The following is a 7,353-nucleotide window of genomic DNA, read 5'->3' as shown; positions in this document are numbered from 1 at the left end:
ACCTAGATGCTTGCTTTAATTCATAAATGGATTTAAGCAACTTACAAACCTTGGTCTCTTGACCTTCTTCCACGAAACCGTGTGGTTGAGCCATATAAATGCGCTCGTCAAGATTGCCGGTCCAAAAGGCAGTCTTAACATCCATTTGGCAGATCTGATAGTCGAGAGCTGTAGCAATGGATAGAAGTATACGGATAGATTTAAGCATCGCGACTGGCGAATAGGTATCCTCATAGTCAATACCTTCCTTTTGGGTATAACCCTTAGCCACTAGTCGTACTTTAAACATCTCGATGTTCCCATCCGGCTAGCAAAGCAATTCGACATGAAGGATCTAGGAGGTTAATACACGAAGGAAAAGTTGTGTTTCTAGTATTATATGTCGATGATATTTTACTCATAGGCAATGATGTGGGTAAATTATCTGAGGTTAAAATATGGCTAGCGAAGCAATTCGACATGAAGGATCTAGGAGAAGCCGCGTACATTCTGGGGATCCAGATCTTTCGAGATCGGAAGAACCGGACTTTGTCGCTCTCTCAAGCATCTTATATTGATAAGGTGATGGATCGCTTCTCGATGCAAGATTCCAAGAAGGGCCAATGATATGAACCTCGGCCGACTGAGCTCCGAGACCCGATATCCCAATAGCACAGTGACGGATCGTCTATAATTTAGGAATGAGGGTGAATCGATTGACGCCACGGACGGATGCGAATGGCCGTCTAATGAGACGGAGTTTGTTGGCCTTCCTCCACTCTTTCTACACATTAACGGAGCGGCTCTAACTCTTCCCTCATCAACCTCCTCATCTCTCCTATCATTGCTTGCATCATCAGCCTCAGGTCTGGAATTAAACATGAAAAAAAAATAAAATAAAAAAAATAAAAACAGGTAAGTAAATGAAATAAGGAAAACGCCGAAATTAATTGTGAAAAAAAAACGGAAAGCGGATGAAAAAGGATTCTGGAAATAAAGGGAAATAAAAGAAATTCAAAAATAAATGGACAACCGAAATCAGGAAACTAGGAAATAAAGAGATTTCCGATATTAAGTGGTAAAATCTGGAAACTGAAGATTATGATCTCCACGGATTTTTTTTTTACACTCAAGAACAATAGAGACGAAGATAATAAAACACAGATATAATAAGTGGTGACCACAAAAATTACGTACGGAAAGACTCAACAAAACGTTTTATGGTAATTTTTTTTACTCAATGAAAATAATGGAGACGGAATGAACACAACACAAAGATGAACGGAGAAAGAAAAAAAACGAAACAAAGGATAAGCAGGCCTAAAAGTAGAGACTAGCTCTAATACCACTTGATATGAACCCCGGGCGACGAAGCTCCGAGACCTGATATCCCAATAGCACGGCGACGGATCGTCTACAATTTAGGAACGAGGGTGAATCGATTGACGCCACGGACGGATGCGAATGGCCGTCTGATGAGTCAGTTTCGAACTCTTCCACGCACAGCTTTGTAAGAAACTCGAACAGTTCTAAACGAACCAAAGAGAGAATGAAAATTCTCACAAAAAAAGTGTTTATCTCGAATTCAAATTGTGTGTCCTTCCATCAGCCTAAATGCTTAATCTATATAGTTTTACAAAGAAAAATTTGTAGCTTCATGGGCCCTATAACCTAATAAGCCCATTTAGCCTTATTTAACTACTAATAGACATAAAAACAAAGGCCTACCCCAATACAAACACATATGGGTTTTTAAATAACATGTCTTGACCCAAAAACAAATAACAGAAACTGAACTAGCAAAATATGAAGAAATAGCAAAATAGGAATAGTCCGTCTAATTCAATTCGGCCCAAATAACATTCTTCATTGGTGTTTCTTGGCTTCCTTGAATTCTCTCCTTTGCGAGCTTGTCTCCTTCTTCATCTTGGAGCTCGATGATATTTTACTCATAGGCAATGATGTGGGTAAATTATCTGAGGTTAAAATATGGCTAGCAAAGCAATTCGACATGAAGGATCTAGGAGAAGCCGCGTACATTCTGGGGATCCAGATCTTTCGAGATCGGAAGAACCGGACTTTGTCGCTCTCTCAAGCATCTTATATTGATAAGGTGATGGATCGCTTCTCGATGCAAGATTCCAAGAAGGGCCAATGATATGAACCTCGGCCGACTGAGCTCCGAGACCCGATATCCCAATAGCGCAGTGACGGATCGTCTACAATTTAGGAACGAGGGTGAATCGATTGACGCCATGGACGGATGCGAATGGCCATCAGATGAGTCAGTTTCGAACTCTTCCACGCACCGCTTTGTAAGAAACTCGAACAGTTCTAAACGAACCAAAGAGAGAATGAAAATCCTCACAGAAAAGTGTTTATCTCTTATTCAAATTGTGGTTCCTTCCATCAGCCTAAATGCTTAATTTATAGGGTTTTACAAAGGCAAATTCGTAGCTCCATGGGCCCAATAACCTAATAAGCCCATTTAGCCTTATTTAACTACTAATAGACATAAAAACAAAGGCCCAACCCAATACAAACACATATGGGCTTTTAAATAACATGTCTTGGCCCAAAAACAAATAACACAAACTGAAATAGCAAAATAGGAATAGTCCGTCTAATTCAATTCGGCCCACATAACATTCTTCATTTGTGTTTCTTGGCTTCCTTGAATTCTCTCCTTTGCGAGCTTGTCCCCTTCTTCATCGTGGAGCTTGATGATCAGATTGTTAAGCTCCTCCTTGAATCTCCTCGCTCGAGCCCTCGTCACGGGTCCTACCGGCACTTGGTATTTTGCTTGTGGCTCCTTGTGGGACATGTCCTCATCATTCCCCTAATCTTGAAAAGGATTTGCCCTCAAATCATGATGTGCCTCAAAAAGAGATAAGTCAGTCACATTGAATGTAGCACTAACATTATACTCACCTGGAAGATCCAATTTGTAGGAATTATCGTTGATCCTCTGGATAACTTGGAATAGTCCATCGCCATGCGGCTGTAGTTTGGACTTGCGTTGCTCCGAAAAACGCTCCTTGCACATATGTAGCCAAACCCAATCACCGGGTTCGAAAATCACTCTCTTACGGCCCTTGTTGGCTTGCTGCGCATACTGCTCCGTCCTCCGCTCAATGTTGAGTCGTGCCGTCTCGTGAAGCTTCTTAACAAGCTTTGCTTTTTGTTCACCATCTAAATTCACATGCTTAGACATAGGAATAGGAGATAAATCCAATGGCGTTAGTGGGTTAAAACCATAGACAATCTCAAAGGGTGAGAACTAAGTAGATGAATGAATAGCGCGGTTATAAGCAAACTCAACATGTGGTAAACAATCTTCCTAAGTCTTGATATTCTTCTTAATTATTGCCCTCAACAAAGTCGACAAGGTCCTATTAACTACTTTGGTCTGACCGTCAGTTTGGGGGTGACAAGTAGTCGAAAACAACAACCTAGTACCCAACTTACCCTTATGGTCTTCCAAAAGTAACTTAAGAACTTGGTATCCCTATCCGAGACAATCGTCCTAGGCATGACATGCAACCTAACAATCTCTCGAAAGAACAAATCAGCAACATTAGAAGCATCATCGGTTTTGTGACAAGGGATAAAATGTGCCATCTTTGAAAACCTATCAACCACTACAAAAATAGAATCACGACCTCTCTTAGTCCTAGGCAAACCTAACACAAAATCCATAGATATATCTACCCAAGGTGAGCTGGGGATAGGTAAAGGTGTGTATAAACCATGTGATTGAACCTTAGATTTTGCTTGTCTACATGTGACAGAGTGACTACGAATTCTCTCTACATCACGCTTCATCCTAGGCCAGTAAAAGTGCTCTTGGATCACTCCTAGAGTTTTAGCTATCCGAAAATGTCCCAATAGGCCTCCACCATGAGCTTCCCTAACTAACAACTCCCGAAGAGAACAACTAGGCATACAAAGTCTACCAAGCCTGAACAAAAATCCATCATGCCTAAAGTAATCTCACGACGCCATCTTCTCACACTTCTTAAATATCATACTAAACTCTCGGTCTTCTGGATACAAATCTTTGATATGTTCAAAACCAAGCAGCTTAGCATCTAAAGTGGAAAGTAAAACATACCTTTGAGAAAGGGCCTCAGCTACCACATTCTCCTTACCTTGTTTGTATTTGATGACATATGGAAACGGCTCGAAGAAGTCCATCCAATACGCATGTCGTTTGTTCAGCTTTTGTTGTCCCTTCAAGTACTTGAGTGACTCATGGTCGGTGAGGACCACGAACTCTCTTGGCAAAAGGTAGTGTGGCCAAGACTCTAAAGCTAGAATCAATGCGTACATGTCCTTGTCATAAGTGGGGTGGTTAAGGGTGGCCCCACTCAACTTTTTGGTAAAGTACACAATCGGTCGTCGATCTTGCATGAGAACTGCTCCGATTCCCACGCGAACGCATCACACTCAACCTCGAATGGTTTATCGAAGTTAGGTAATGCGAGACAAGGAGGGTTGATTAATTTTTCCTTGATTGCCGTGAATGCCTCCTCTTATGCTTGCCCTCATGTGAATGCCACATGTTTCTTCATCACCTCCGTGAGCGGGGCAGCGATCGTGCTAAAATCTCTGACAAAGTGCCTATAAAAGCTCGATAAGCCATGAAAACGCCGTACTTGTGCAGCGTTTGTCGATGTCGGCCAATCCTGAATAGCTTTCACCTTTTCGTCATCTACCTGCACTCCTTTTGAACTTACAACAAAACCCAAGAAAACAACGTGATCGGTGCAAAAGGTGCACTTGTCAAGGTTAGCAAATAACTGTTCATGTTTGAGTACGATAAAAACCTCACGCAAGTGTAAGACATGATCATCCAAGGTTTTGCTATAAATCAAAATATCATCAAAGTATACCACCATAAATTTACCAATGAACGAACGCAAAACATGATTCATAAGTCGCATAAATGTGCTAGGTGCATTAGTCAAACCAAAAGGCGTCACTAACCATTCATACAACCCAAGTTTAGTTTTAAAAGCGGTTTTCCATTCATCCCCTTCTTTCATTCTAATTTGGTGGTACCCATTCTTTAAGTCAATCTTAGAGAAAACACACGCACCATGTAATTCGTCTAGCATATCATATCATCCAATCTAGGAATGGGAAATCGATACCTAACCGTGATGTTGTTGATGGCTCGACAATCCAAGCACATCCTCTGGGACCCATCCTTCTTTGGAACCAATAGAACGGGTACGGCACAAGGGCTCATGCTCTCTCTAATGTACCCGTTTGACAAAAGTTCCTCAACTTGCCGTTGCAACTCCTTCGTTTCCTCAGGGTTAGTTCGGTAGGCCGGTATGTTTGGGAGCGAGGCCCCGGGTACAAGGTCAATCTGGTGCTCAATCCCTCGAATCGGTGCTAGTCCTGCTGGCATGTCTCGAACAACAATGCCCTTGATTTCGTGCAAAAGAGAAGCAATGGCAGTAGGTAGGACCTCGCCATGTTGGTTAGTGCATAAGGCAGCCTCCTTATACACGAGTAAAATCATCGGCTGTTTGGCAAAGAAGGCTTTCCTCACATCATTCTTTCCTGGAAAGTAGTTGTTTTGTTTTCTCTCACCGATTTTGTTTTTCATGACCCCATATTTTCTTTCATTCCCCACTTCTCTCTCGGGTTTTCTCTCTAGGTTTCTCTCTTTTTTCTCTCTGTTTTTACCTCCTTCCTTTTTTCCTTTACCTTCTCTGGTGCCCTAAACCTTTTTCTCTCTTGTTGCATCTTCAGTTGATCTTCATGAACTTTCTTTGGAGTAAGGGGCGCGAAGGTGATGGTACGATTCTTGTGCCTGAGGGACTACTTGTCGGTGTAGCCATCATGAGTCACCCTCCGATCGAATTGCCACGGCCGCCCCAAAAGTATATGACCTGCGTCCATTGGTGCCACGTCACACAACACCGAGTCCTCATAACTGCCAATCCGAAAACTGATAAGGACTTGTTTGTAGACACGTACCTCTTCACCATCATTAAACCACTAAAACTTGTAAGGACGAGGGTGATTCGTTGTTGGAAGTCCAAGCTTCTTCACTACAGCAATGCTGGCGATATTCGTACAACTCCCTCCATTGATGATGACACTAAACACCTTCTCACCGATATGGCACCTGGCGTGAAAGATGTTTTCACGCTGCTCCTCATCATCTTGTACAACCTGTGCGTTCATAGCTCATCTAGAGACCAATACGAGCTCTGCACGTGCTTCAATTTCCTCGTCTGATTCTTTGTTAGGCCACTCTCGATCTTCCTCTTCATCGTCTGTAACCATCTCTCCAATTGAAAGAATCACCATGCTCCTCTTGTTCGGGCATTGATTTGCCAAGTGACCAACTCCCTGACACTTGAAGCACTTGATATCACGATTTCTCTGAAATGTCGTCTCCGGTTTCTTTTGAGCACTGGGACCAAAACTAGATGTGGTTGGGGCCGTGGAAGTGCTTGGCTTGGCTACGTCTCCTCATGGTTTGAAACTACACTTCTCGTCTCCGTTGAAGGTCTTCTTCCATGCAGGTTGTTCTGAGAATCGGCTTCCCCTCATGCTCACCCTCGTCTTGAGCTGTTCCTCTATCTTGATAGCCAAATGCACCAAATCCTCCATTTCCACATAGTGTTGTAACTCCACCTTGTCGGCGATGTCTAGATTGAGACCATTGACAAACCTGGCCATGGTCGATTCACGGTCTTCTTCGATGTTTGCTCGGATCATGGCAATCTCCATCTCGTGGTGATAATCTTCGACACTACGAGTGCCTTCCTTAGACGCTGAAGCTTCTGATAAAGCTCTCGATAATAGTGACGAGGCACAAATCTTGCTCATGATGGCCTTCATCTCATCCCAAGTCTTTATGGGCTCCTCTCCAGTCCGTTGTCTACTCGTTACCAGCTGATCCCACCAAACAATAGCATAATCAGTGAATTCAGCAGTGGCAAGTATTACCTTCATGCGTTCGGTGTAGTTGTAGCAATTGAACACAAATTGGGCTTTCGTCTCCCATTCAAAGTAGGCGTCCGGATCACTTTTTCCTTGGAATGTTGGAATCTTCTGCTGAATGCCACCAATTCCTCCGTCCACTCTGTCCCTTCCTCCTTGCCTTCTTTCCAACATTCTTTCGTTTTGTCTTCCTCTCCTATAATCCTCCTCTTCAAAATCATTGTCCATTTCATCTTTGTCTCCACTCTAGGTTGTCTTCGCCTACCTCTGTTGGGAGCTTGTTGGCCTTCCTCCACTCTTTCTACACATTCACGCAGCGGCTCCAACTCTTCCCTCATCAACCTCCTCATCTCTCCTATCATTGCTTGCATCATCAGCCTCAGGTCTGGAATTCCCTCAGTTTCG

General features: G+C 43.0%; 1 pseudogene; it reads right to left on the bottom strand.

Moving 5' to 3' along the window:
* Positions 1–770: 770 nt before the first annotated feature.
* LOC149407868 (uncharacterized) lies at positions 771–6,309 on the bottom strand (annotated as a pseudogene).
* Positions 6,310–7,353: the final 1,044 nt, after the last annotated feature.

This window comes from Urtica dioica, chromosome 1 (genome assembly GCF_054948205.1).
Source record: "Urtica dioica subsp. dioica isolate 48M chromosome 1, U.dioica_male_clone48M_v1_H2, whole genome shotgun sequence".
Taxonomy (NCBI): Eukaryota; Viridiplantae; Streptophyta; class Magnoliopsida; order Rosales; family Urticaceae; genus Urtica; species Urtica dioica.
This window is presented reverse-complemented; position numbering and strand designations above follow the sequence as displayed.